The 10,005-nt window shown below is 39.3% G+C and overlaps 1 pseudogene; it reads right to left on the bottom strand.

Annotated features, from left to right (window-relative positions):
• Positions 1-303: 303 nt before the first annotated feature.
• LOC107669500 (carnitine O-acetyltransferase-like) overlaps positions 304-10,005 on the bottom strand; it is a 12,532-nt pseudogene continuing 2,830 nt past the window's right edge.

Here is a 10,005-nt window from a genome sequence, read left to right on the forward strand (position 1 = left end):
ACTATATCGAGTCCAACATCCTTTAGTTTAAACTGATCATCGTTTGTTTTACTTGCATTTTCAGTTTCCCCATTAAATCCATTCATGCAGCAGGCTCTTTTGCCACTCAGTCCGGCTGAGGAGCTGTGTTCCGGAGGGAAAGTGAGGTCAATGCATACCCTCTATTGCCACCCACTGCTACTTATACCAATGGCTGAAATAAGCGCAGTTAAAAAAAAATCAAAATACATGGGGAAGCTTTGCTATGTGACTATACTGTATTGCAATAGGTAGCACTTCATTATTAATACTGAAGCACTAGTCAGCACATAATTTATATTCTAAAGGGTGTAATCATTGTATTTGGATATGGTTAGAGCTATGGTTATGGGGAGAAAGATATAGCTTGTGAGAATACAGTAACTGTTCTTTCCATATGAAATTGTTTGCAACTTTCAAAACACCCTAACTACATTATGTAGTCAAACACAGTGATACTTCGTTTACTTGAATGAGGGGACATTTGGAGAACTCTGGCAAACGTTTCTAAAATAAAACATTTGTTACCAGTGTACTAAATTTATTACCAGAAAACAAACATGTTTTTTTTTTTCAGGACATAATGAGCAACAGACATCTCCTGTATGTTTCAATAGTAACAATAACAGATTTTGTAACAAAAGCGGTGATTTCACACAAATATATATGCGTTACATAAACATTTTATGAGGAAGAAATGTGTATCAAATTGAACTGCTGGTATGTAACGTCATACAAAATCAGACTTATTTGAAACTCCATGCACTTTAAAAAAGCTGCAGAGGGACCCAAATGCACAACAAGACAATTTCATATTTAAAACGCCTTTAAGTTTGGTACCGCATTAGATTACTAGTTTAAGCTTTCATGGCTGTTCTTAAAATACCAAAAATAGCAATCATACATTTCTTCCTAGCAAATGGTCCATCATACATCAGTTGAGCATCTCAGGTGCTCGAATGCGCTGTACTTCATGCAAACTTCCATGAAGACCACTCGTTTAACAAAGCCTGGCATGAGTACATTCTGTTCACCACATATTAAAGGCTGTGTTCCTGAAGCTGCCGCAATGCTGGAGTAGAGTGTTAAAACCATCACTGAATATCTAGACGGTGCTAAACGGTGGGCTGAAATAACTCTTGGAGATCACGAAGCGATCGTTCCAATGTGAGAGCCAGCTTCTCCGCGTTGGTTTCCTCACAGCAGTTGAAGGCAGTTACGGAGAAGTGGACGTGATCCGGCTGTGGATTGTAACAGACTGCATAGCCGTCTGGAGCCAGCGGTCCAAAACACATCACACTGTCTGTGTTAGTGGGCACCTGTGAGGAAGATGCAACATTGCAAGTGCTTTTAACTTTCTTTATGATCTTCTCAACATTTAGCCCTGCTGTGTAAACCATTTTAAATTGGCATGGAAAGGTTTGGATAGGCCAAGGTGTGGGAAGCAAGTGTGTAGCACATATGCTGAAAGGTGAAGCCAAAACTATACTGGCTGCAGTATTGGTCAAAAACTCTGCCCTCTCAATGTAAACGAATGTGACCTGAGGCCAACTAAAAATAAATAAACAAATTACACTTTGAATAATTTTTTCCCAAAGACGGTTTCTGTCATTTTAGGTAGTTCTTATCACACTGATGTGTGTTCATTTTTCTAATAAGACTTTGATACCGTGGCTCCACTTCAAGTTTACTATTTTGCAGACTCTGGCTCCAAATAACATCATCTGCGCCAGATGACAGCTGCCATATCTGGGATATTTTGGCTTCATTTATAATTTTTACAGTCTATGGTGGGAAGAGGGTAGGTAGTGCGCCATTCGCAACAAGCCACGACACAACAGACCTGCAATGCACTCAATATGGGGATGAACGAAGAGACATGAGCCCTACAACAATGTCCTTCAGTTTTGGTTTTCAAACCAGAAGAATTAAATGTTTGCATTGCGTTATATAATTTTTGTGCCAACATTCATGCCAAAATGGTTATGTCCTGAGAATGAGGCTTAAGGCGTAAGCTTTTGTTTGAATGTCTCTAAAAGTTACCTGTCCTGTCCGGAGTTTCCAGTGAGTGGCAAGTCCATAGGCCGTGTCCATGAAGATTCTGGGCAAGCTCAATCCCTCCTCGATGGCTTGAAGTTTAAGACCCAGCAGGTGGCGGTCTATACCCTGCCCCATCAGTGACTGATCAAAAATGACACTCATTATAGAGTCAACATAAATTCGGATCTGGGCAGAAGGATCCATGTTACTCACCTGCTCTGTGAGGATGCTGTACGCATCAACAGCCTCTCTCAGCAGCTGCACCTTGGCTTCTCTCTAAAACACATGCCAACACACACACGCATTTAATGATCAGTGTTACTTATAAATGTGACATCTCGTGTGGTACTCACAGAAACTGCATCATCATCAAAGGCCCATATGAAGCTCAGCATCTGATTGGTCGGAGAGCGGATGTAGTCTGTTCTTCCTCCCCGGAACATCCTCAGAGAGGCGATGTCACAGGCAGCGCACACTTCACTGTGAACTCTAGCAGAGAACAGGAGCCAAACGCACACTTGTTCATTTTGATTATCTGTCGTTACTGGATGATGCCAGAGCATTTTCTACAAGCCTCACCGGTAGTAGGCCAGCTGAATCGCCACCTGGATGAAGGAGTTTGGACTCAGCTTGAGCTGTTTGACAAACTCTTTTCCAAAGCGCTGGAAGTTAAAACATTTGATGTCCAAATCGTTGATGAGACTAAGGGGAGAATTTAGTTTTAAAAATACAAATTAGCATGTTCCACCACTACTACTGTACACACACAATGCACACACTGTTGTTCAACCTGAGGACCCCACCATCTCAGCCTGCCTTTCAACATCTCAGACTGGACGAAGAGATAATGTCATTATCTCAAATTGGCAAAGAAAACGCAATACTCAATCCATCCTGGTAAAACTGGGTTGTAGTTGTACAACACCAACCAGCGGTTTGTGTGCGTGATGAAACCGAGACGAAACATACATCTGTGTTGTAATTCATGTACACCATTTAATATCTGTTTTCATATTACTCTATTTCATATTACATGATATGAAAATCTATTACTTCATAAATCTATTTCATATTAAATTATATACTACACTGTATACTCATTTCAATCATTTTCTATTTCTGTTTGATCTTATGTAGAGTGCTGTGCTGTCTTCACAAGTAAATTAGAGATAAGAGAATTTCTCCATCTCAAGGTTTTAAATGACATGCAAAATGCAATAGTAATTTTCCAACGAATTTGCTTTTGTATAATAACGTGTTGAATTTGTGCTTGTCAGACGAAATCCAACATTGAAACAGACACAACTTAGATTATTCATTAAACTCTTATTACTATTATATAAATTCTGCTTAGTTTTACCATGCTTTTTGCTCTACCCGTGCCTCTTGGCTGATGACATTTTTGGATATCAAACAGGTCTTGGGTATCAGACAGAATCTGAACTGCTTTGGATATAAGACAAAACTTTATGTTAACTGCACTGGGATACCAGAAAAAGCAGATGTCTTCTGACGGGATCTGGTAAAGAGATTGGATCCAAAATGTTTGGTTTTTCTGACATGTTGGAAAAACCTAACACAGTGCTGTGTGTTTTTCAAACATGAACTGTTAACTTGACATTCCATAACGTAAAAATTAATAGTAGCACATATTGAGAACAGAGAAAACAGAGCAGATGCAGAAAAAAAGGTGTAAATGTGCTGGGAAAGCAAGACCTTGCGCTTATGGGGCTGTACTGGCTAGTCTCGCAAACTAAATAAGTTAAAGTTGGCAACACTGCTGTAAACTGTAAATGCAACAGAAAAGCCTTGCAATAACAATATGAGTGCTACCACAACACTACTAGGAGACAGTAAGTACGGTATTGTCATTTTCTTATAACGTTAGAAAATTTAGACTGGCAGCTCCTAGTCCAAGCTCCGGTCAGTTCAAGACTGGACTACTGCAATGCTATATTTGCCCAACCTCCCAGCTAGCACAGCTAAGCCTCTGCAGCTAAACCAGATTGCTGTGGTGTGTCTGATCTTAAAACCAACCAAAAAGAGCCCAAAACAGTAACGGCATTTGAACTCACATATCCAGATTCTGCTTGGCCATCTCTAGATCCCATTTGATCTCAGAATTGATGTAGAAGTAGAGTTTCTTGGGCATGGGCAGAGGAATCAAAGGAGCTCGCACTCGGTCTGGTTTCTTACTAACAGAGAAAAACATGGTCAATTACTGTTACCACTCAAATCTCTTTTTAGGCTGGCATCTTACTAGCCGAATTTTCAGCTAATTTAAAGTTGTCAGCCTCATTTCACTGAAGAGAGTCTGTGCACCTCTCCTCACAAACCTCCGCCGGAAGACGGCGAGAATTCATCAAAAACGGTAGTCGGTGAGACAACTATCTGGCTAGTGAGATGCCGCCTAATAAAGCAATGCGGAGATCAGAAATGCATAGAAAAGTTTGTATCTGTATGTTTTTGCCTTAAGGCATGAGTTTGTAAATACCAGTATTCTAGTACATGATCCAACAATGTGGATATAGGTGGACCTTCGGCTGTTGCATGTTCGTACAAGAGACCCCACGACCCATCCTCACCAACAACAAACTGAACACAGAAACAGAGGGGGAAATTAATAAATAAAACAAGTAAACAGATACAGGGGGGAAAAACAAATACGCTAACAATGAAAATGAAGAAAAGCTGAAACTGATTAAAAGTACTTAAACGCGATTAATCATGATTTACTCAATACTGAATTCAATTCCAAGCAAACAAAAAAATGAGCTCATTTCTAAATATTAGGTTCAGCAATTTGTGTGGATGACACTCACAGCATAAATTACTGCAACGGCACTTCACACAAAAAATGTGGAAATGCAAATAAAGCAATAAGCCCCAAGAAGCCGTGGTTTACAGTGAATTTATAACAGCTAAGGGGCGTTGTTAGGCACGACGTGAAGCGGAGGTAGCTGTTATAAATTCACTGTAAAGCACGGCATCACGGGGCTTACTGCTTTTATAAAACGGTTATTCCATATACGTAGTAAAGTTTCACAGAATAAAACAGAGCAAATAATGTGTAATGAGATTAATAAAAACAGTATTCTTCCACCAAACAATGTAGTTCCTCAGAATCAGTTGTGGTTCCAACAAAGTGGTTGCAGAGCAACACACAGAAGTAAACAAAGGTGTGTGTTTGTAGAGTAATTTACAACAGCTTCAAACGCGGCTCAGCCAATCAGAATCAAGGACCGGAACTATCCGTTTTATAACATAATATAATTACAATAAAAACAATACTAATACATAATTTTTTATATTATTATTTTTATTCAATATAAGCACTACTTTATACAGGGGTTGGTCAAAATAATGTGAACACCCATTATTATAAAGGTTCACAATTTCTTTTATTTATTTTTTCAATGTCTACTGTATATACTCTAGTTTGTACGTCAATGTAGTTTAAGGTGTTTTCTGCAGTATTTGGTACAAGCCATGGGTGAAACTGATAAATTGTCAGATGTGTAAATGATAAATCATGGGAGCCTGTTTACCAGGAGCATCTGTAACAGCCCAACTGTATGGAAAGCATGGAAAGACTTTGTCAGCGAAGAGCAATAGTGGTCAAAAAGCTGAATTTGGATGACTGTCGGGACACTTAAAAGGATTGTGTAAAAACAACATGGAAAAGTGACAGCAAACCTCAATATTCACCTGTTTCCACAAAAACTGACCACAGAGAACTTCACAAAGCCAACATCCATGAAAGAGATGCAATTTACTAAAACTTTACATCACAGACACCAATGTTACGTGCTTTTATGATCTTAAAACCTGAACAACTGTAGCACCTAGATGAACTTCAACATCTGCCCTGGTCAGGCGAACCACCTGACTGGAATATTATCAAACACTGTGAGCAGTTTTGGAGAGAACGGTGAGAAGCAGACTCCCACTGTCAACATCTCTTACACAACAGAGCAGATGTTCTGATCTACAAGCAGATGGAGACTATTCAAAAGTTGTATGAATCTATTTTGAGAAGGTAGGAAAGCTGTGTTAAAGGCAAATGCTGGTAAAACACCTTAATGAAATATTTCCTATTTCGCAGGTGTTCACATTATTTTGTCCAACCCCTGATGATCTTACATGTGTAAAGAGGCAGTCCTCCACTGGTCTTTAACATTAACTCTATGAATGACAGTAATGATGAACATTACATTCACCATACACAAATTACAACATTAATTGTGCAATCAGGGTTTGCTTTAGAAATAAATTACCTGGGAAAAAAGGGTCATTCACCATCCTTTACTTATTAACAGAAGCCAGTCCTAGTCTAAATGACAGAGCATTAAGAACAGGCCTCGGGCATGTGGCTCACCTGTAGGGTCTTGTCAAACCAGCGATTGCCACTGTTTGAGAAAGTCCCACCTCCATGCAAAATCTGTGCTGCCATTCGACTAGAATACCTACCAAACAAACAATGAACATCCTTAGCACCACATCGGTAAAGACGTAAACACTTTTGTTATCAATTAGAAGAAAATACACTGCTTAGCTCTAGTAACTGTCAGTATCATCCACAATCAATCAATCAATATATGAACAATTCTTACTTCTCATCAGAAATCCTCATAACTGGAGAGTCCAAACACAACGTAAAGATCGATTTCTCTATCAGCCTCACAGATTCTTTATTGATTTTATCTAACGAGAGAGAAAACAACAACAACAAACAACAAGTTTAAATCAAGCATGAAACTCTCGACAGTGCAGCTAGATGCTAAAAAGTCAAGTTTAATCAGTCTCTAATCCACAATGGGTCATATAAGTGAAGCCAGAGACTGGCCTCGTATATAACAACCCTGCTGTGCATCACTCTTGCTAATGGATCTTTCCTGGTGTTGTGTTTAACAGTAGTTGAGAGTGCAGGTCAGGTTTACCTCTGAGCAAGCGTGTGTAAGCCTGACCCCAGGTGTGACGATGCTCGCTGGTCAAAATCCCCATCGGTTGCTTATCTGTTTTCCACGACTGAGAGCGGATCCGCAACAGCTGAGCATGGATCTGACTTTCGGTCAATGGTGTTCCATCACTGTTGTACACATCCAGCTGGAAAAACTACACACAGCCACTCATTTATCACTAAGATATAAATTTGTTTGTTTTAAAGAAACTGTATATTTGTATAATTATAATGAGTACATAACCTGATTTATTACAAAAACCCCTTATCTCCTCACTATATGACTTTGAAACTTCCAAAATCGGTGAAACAATTGGTTACCCTCAACTTAAGGAGCAAGTTTTGCTCAATGCAAGTACTCACAGAAACAGCAATGTCTGGCTGATAGTGAAACAAATCAATAATGCATTTAGGAGAGATTAGGCAGAGTAACATATCTGTCATCATATACAGTAAATAACATGAAGGCTTTATGCGCTTTATTTAAATAAAACCTTTTCAAACTTGACAAAGTAACTAGATGCTTAACAGAATGAAAAGATGCCTCACAGTGACAGTGATATTAAAAACACGTGTCCCATGTGAAAGGGACCCAATATGCTGTAGTTGGCCGAAATGACTGAAATGAGATATGGTGCTGAAACGAGAAAGCAGCTCGATTTTGTATTTTGCAGTTGTTTTGTTTTGAGTATTTTGATTTTAAACGCTACAGTGCAGGTGTTCTCAAATAGTGGACCAGCTTGGTTCCCACCGTGAGACATAATGACAACCGTAGCACCATTTTCCAGTTTTTAGAGATTAAAGTGAGCAGTGCGTCAGCACAATGGAGCTCTACACACCACAAGTGCTCAACGGCAACGATCTTTCAGCACCATAGTATACCCCCTAATATTTTTATCTAGAGCCAAACGAGCTTCATTGAAGCCCTTTCAGCCTTTCCTCATGCTGTGGGGTGTTTTTCAGAGGCAGGGCCTGAGGAACTCGTCAGAGTAGGAAAGCTCAATGCAGCAAAATATAGCCTTAATGAAAACCTAGTGCAGAGCACTCAGACCCTCAGACTGGGCAGAAGCTTCACCTTCCAACAGGACAATGACCCCAAGCACACAGCTAAGACAACGCAAGAACTCCGCGAAGAATTGCCAGAGCCTGGGCTTGAACCCAATCAAATATTTTTGGAGAAACCTGAAAATGTCTGTCAGCCCCCATCCTCCTGACAGAGCTCGAGAGGTGAAGAGGTGAGGAGAAGAATGGCAGATAATTGCCAAATGCAGATGTGCAAAGCTTGTCGCATCATACCTGAAAAGACTTGAGGCTGTAAAGGTGCTTTAAGTACTGAGTTATGGGTGTGAATACTTACGCAATGTACGTATTTCAGGTTTTTATTTTCAATAAAATTGCAAAGTTGACACAAATCTATTGTTTGCTTTGCCATTATGGTGTACGGAGCATAGAAAAAAAGTGAAAAAAAGTATTAAAAACATAAGGTAGCAACATAACAAAATGTGAAAAAATTAAATTATATCTATAATATAAAACCTTTTTATTTCCTTTACTCCCTCAACTTTTGTGTATACATTTATATTGTCAGAAAATAAAATACCTGTTTTTAAAAATACCTAAATTAATATTGCAATACATGGCTATAACTTGCATAGGCAATGTTAGATGTAGACAAAATTTCAAATGGATGTGTAAAACACACAAGTATAAATATCTAAAGAAAAAATACAAACTTCAGGAGTTTCTGTTTGAGTTCACGGTTTAAAAAAACCCCACCAAATTGTTGCTTGCGTTTTTTTCTTATAATTCTGGCAAATTCATCCATTCTTCGAGAAAACAAATGTAAGATTGGGACTTTAAATGAGCTAGATTAAACTTCTCCTGATTATAATGATATATGGTACTTGATGCTAGAATAGGTTTGATAAACAAAGAAAAGTACAGATGAGTCAGGTGCCCCAAAAATGTCCAAGATCTAAACTTGGACTAGGCTAAGCATATTGAATATTTATTTTTTCTTTGAACCTCAAAGAACAGTTTACTTCTTATGTATTTTGTACTACTCCATAATGATGTTCGAATTGATCTTATTTGTAGAGAACTGTAGGTAGGATCCGACTCAAGCCCAAGGGCCCCCAGCCCCCTAAAGCCCGGGATACACCAAGCCAACTTCAAAGAACTAGCAGCAATGAAAGCTAGCGGTCGACGGTGTTGTCGCCTCGCGTCGGCTGAGTCTGGAGCAAAAAGCGTAGCTTGAACACACTGCACAGACTGCAAACTAGCAAGTGCGTTCTGCGCCTGCCTGAGAGGAAATAACTGTCTATATCAGCAGCTATCAATAGTCTATATTTGACATTCAAAAGGAGAAACTGAAAAATGTAAACAAAGCAGTGCTCGCTTTCCATTTTGAATAGGGTGCGTTCACACTTGTAGTTCGGTTCTCTTGTTTCATTTAGTCCGGACCAAAAACTAAAGATACATTTGGTCCTGATCCGCTTAGCATTCACACTGGCATTTTTGACAGTGAACCTAAAGATACCGAACCTAAAGGCACAGTGATACTTTCGCACCTGATTGGTCGGGTTGAATGACGTATATTTCGTGAAGGAACTGTTGACACTCTATCTACAATCTCAATTAGGAGTGTCAATGGTCCATTTGAGAGATAGGTGGCGGTAATGCACTTATAAGTCTGCGATCTGCCGTAAAGCAAGAAGAAGACGACGCGTCACGTTGCTGGCTGTCGAGGACGTGGTCAGGACAGTTCAGACATTGCAGTGCATCAGAGGTAAAAAAACGATATAAATACTGTTCAGTTTCTTGCACAGACAGATCGTTTCGTGTCTTCACACATCAATGTATCGTTACGAGCCACAGGGTTTAATTTGGTTTTGTTTGTGTATGTTTTTTTTGACTCTCAAAGCTGTGATTCCCATTCACTTACATTATAAGACTGACAGACTGCAACGGTTTGAGTTAAAAATCTT

The sequence above is a fragment of the Sinocyclocheilus anshuiensis genome, unplaced genomic scaffold (genome assembly GCF_001515605.1).
Source record: "Sinocyclocheilus anshuiensis isolate Anshui unplaced genomic scaffold, SAMN03320099.WGS_v1.1 scaffold692, whole genome shotgun sequence".
Taxonomy (NCBI): Eukaryota; Metazoa; Chordata; class Actinopteri; order Cypriniformes; family Cyprinidae; genus Sinocyclocheilus; species Sinocyclocheilus anshuiensis.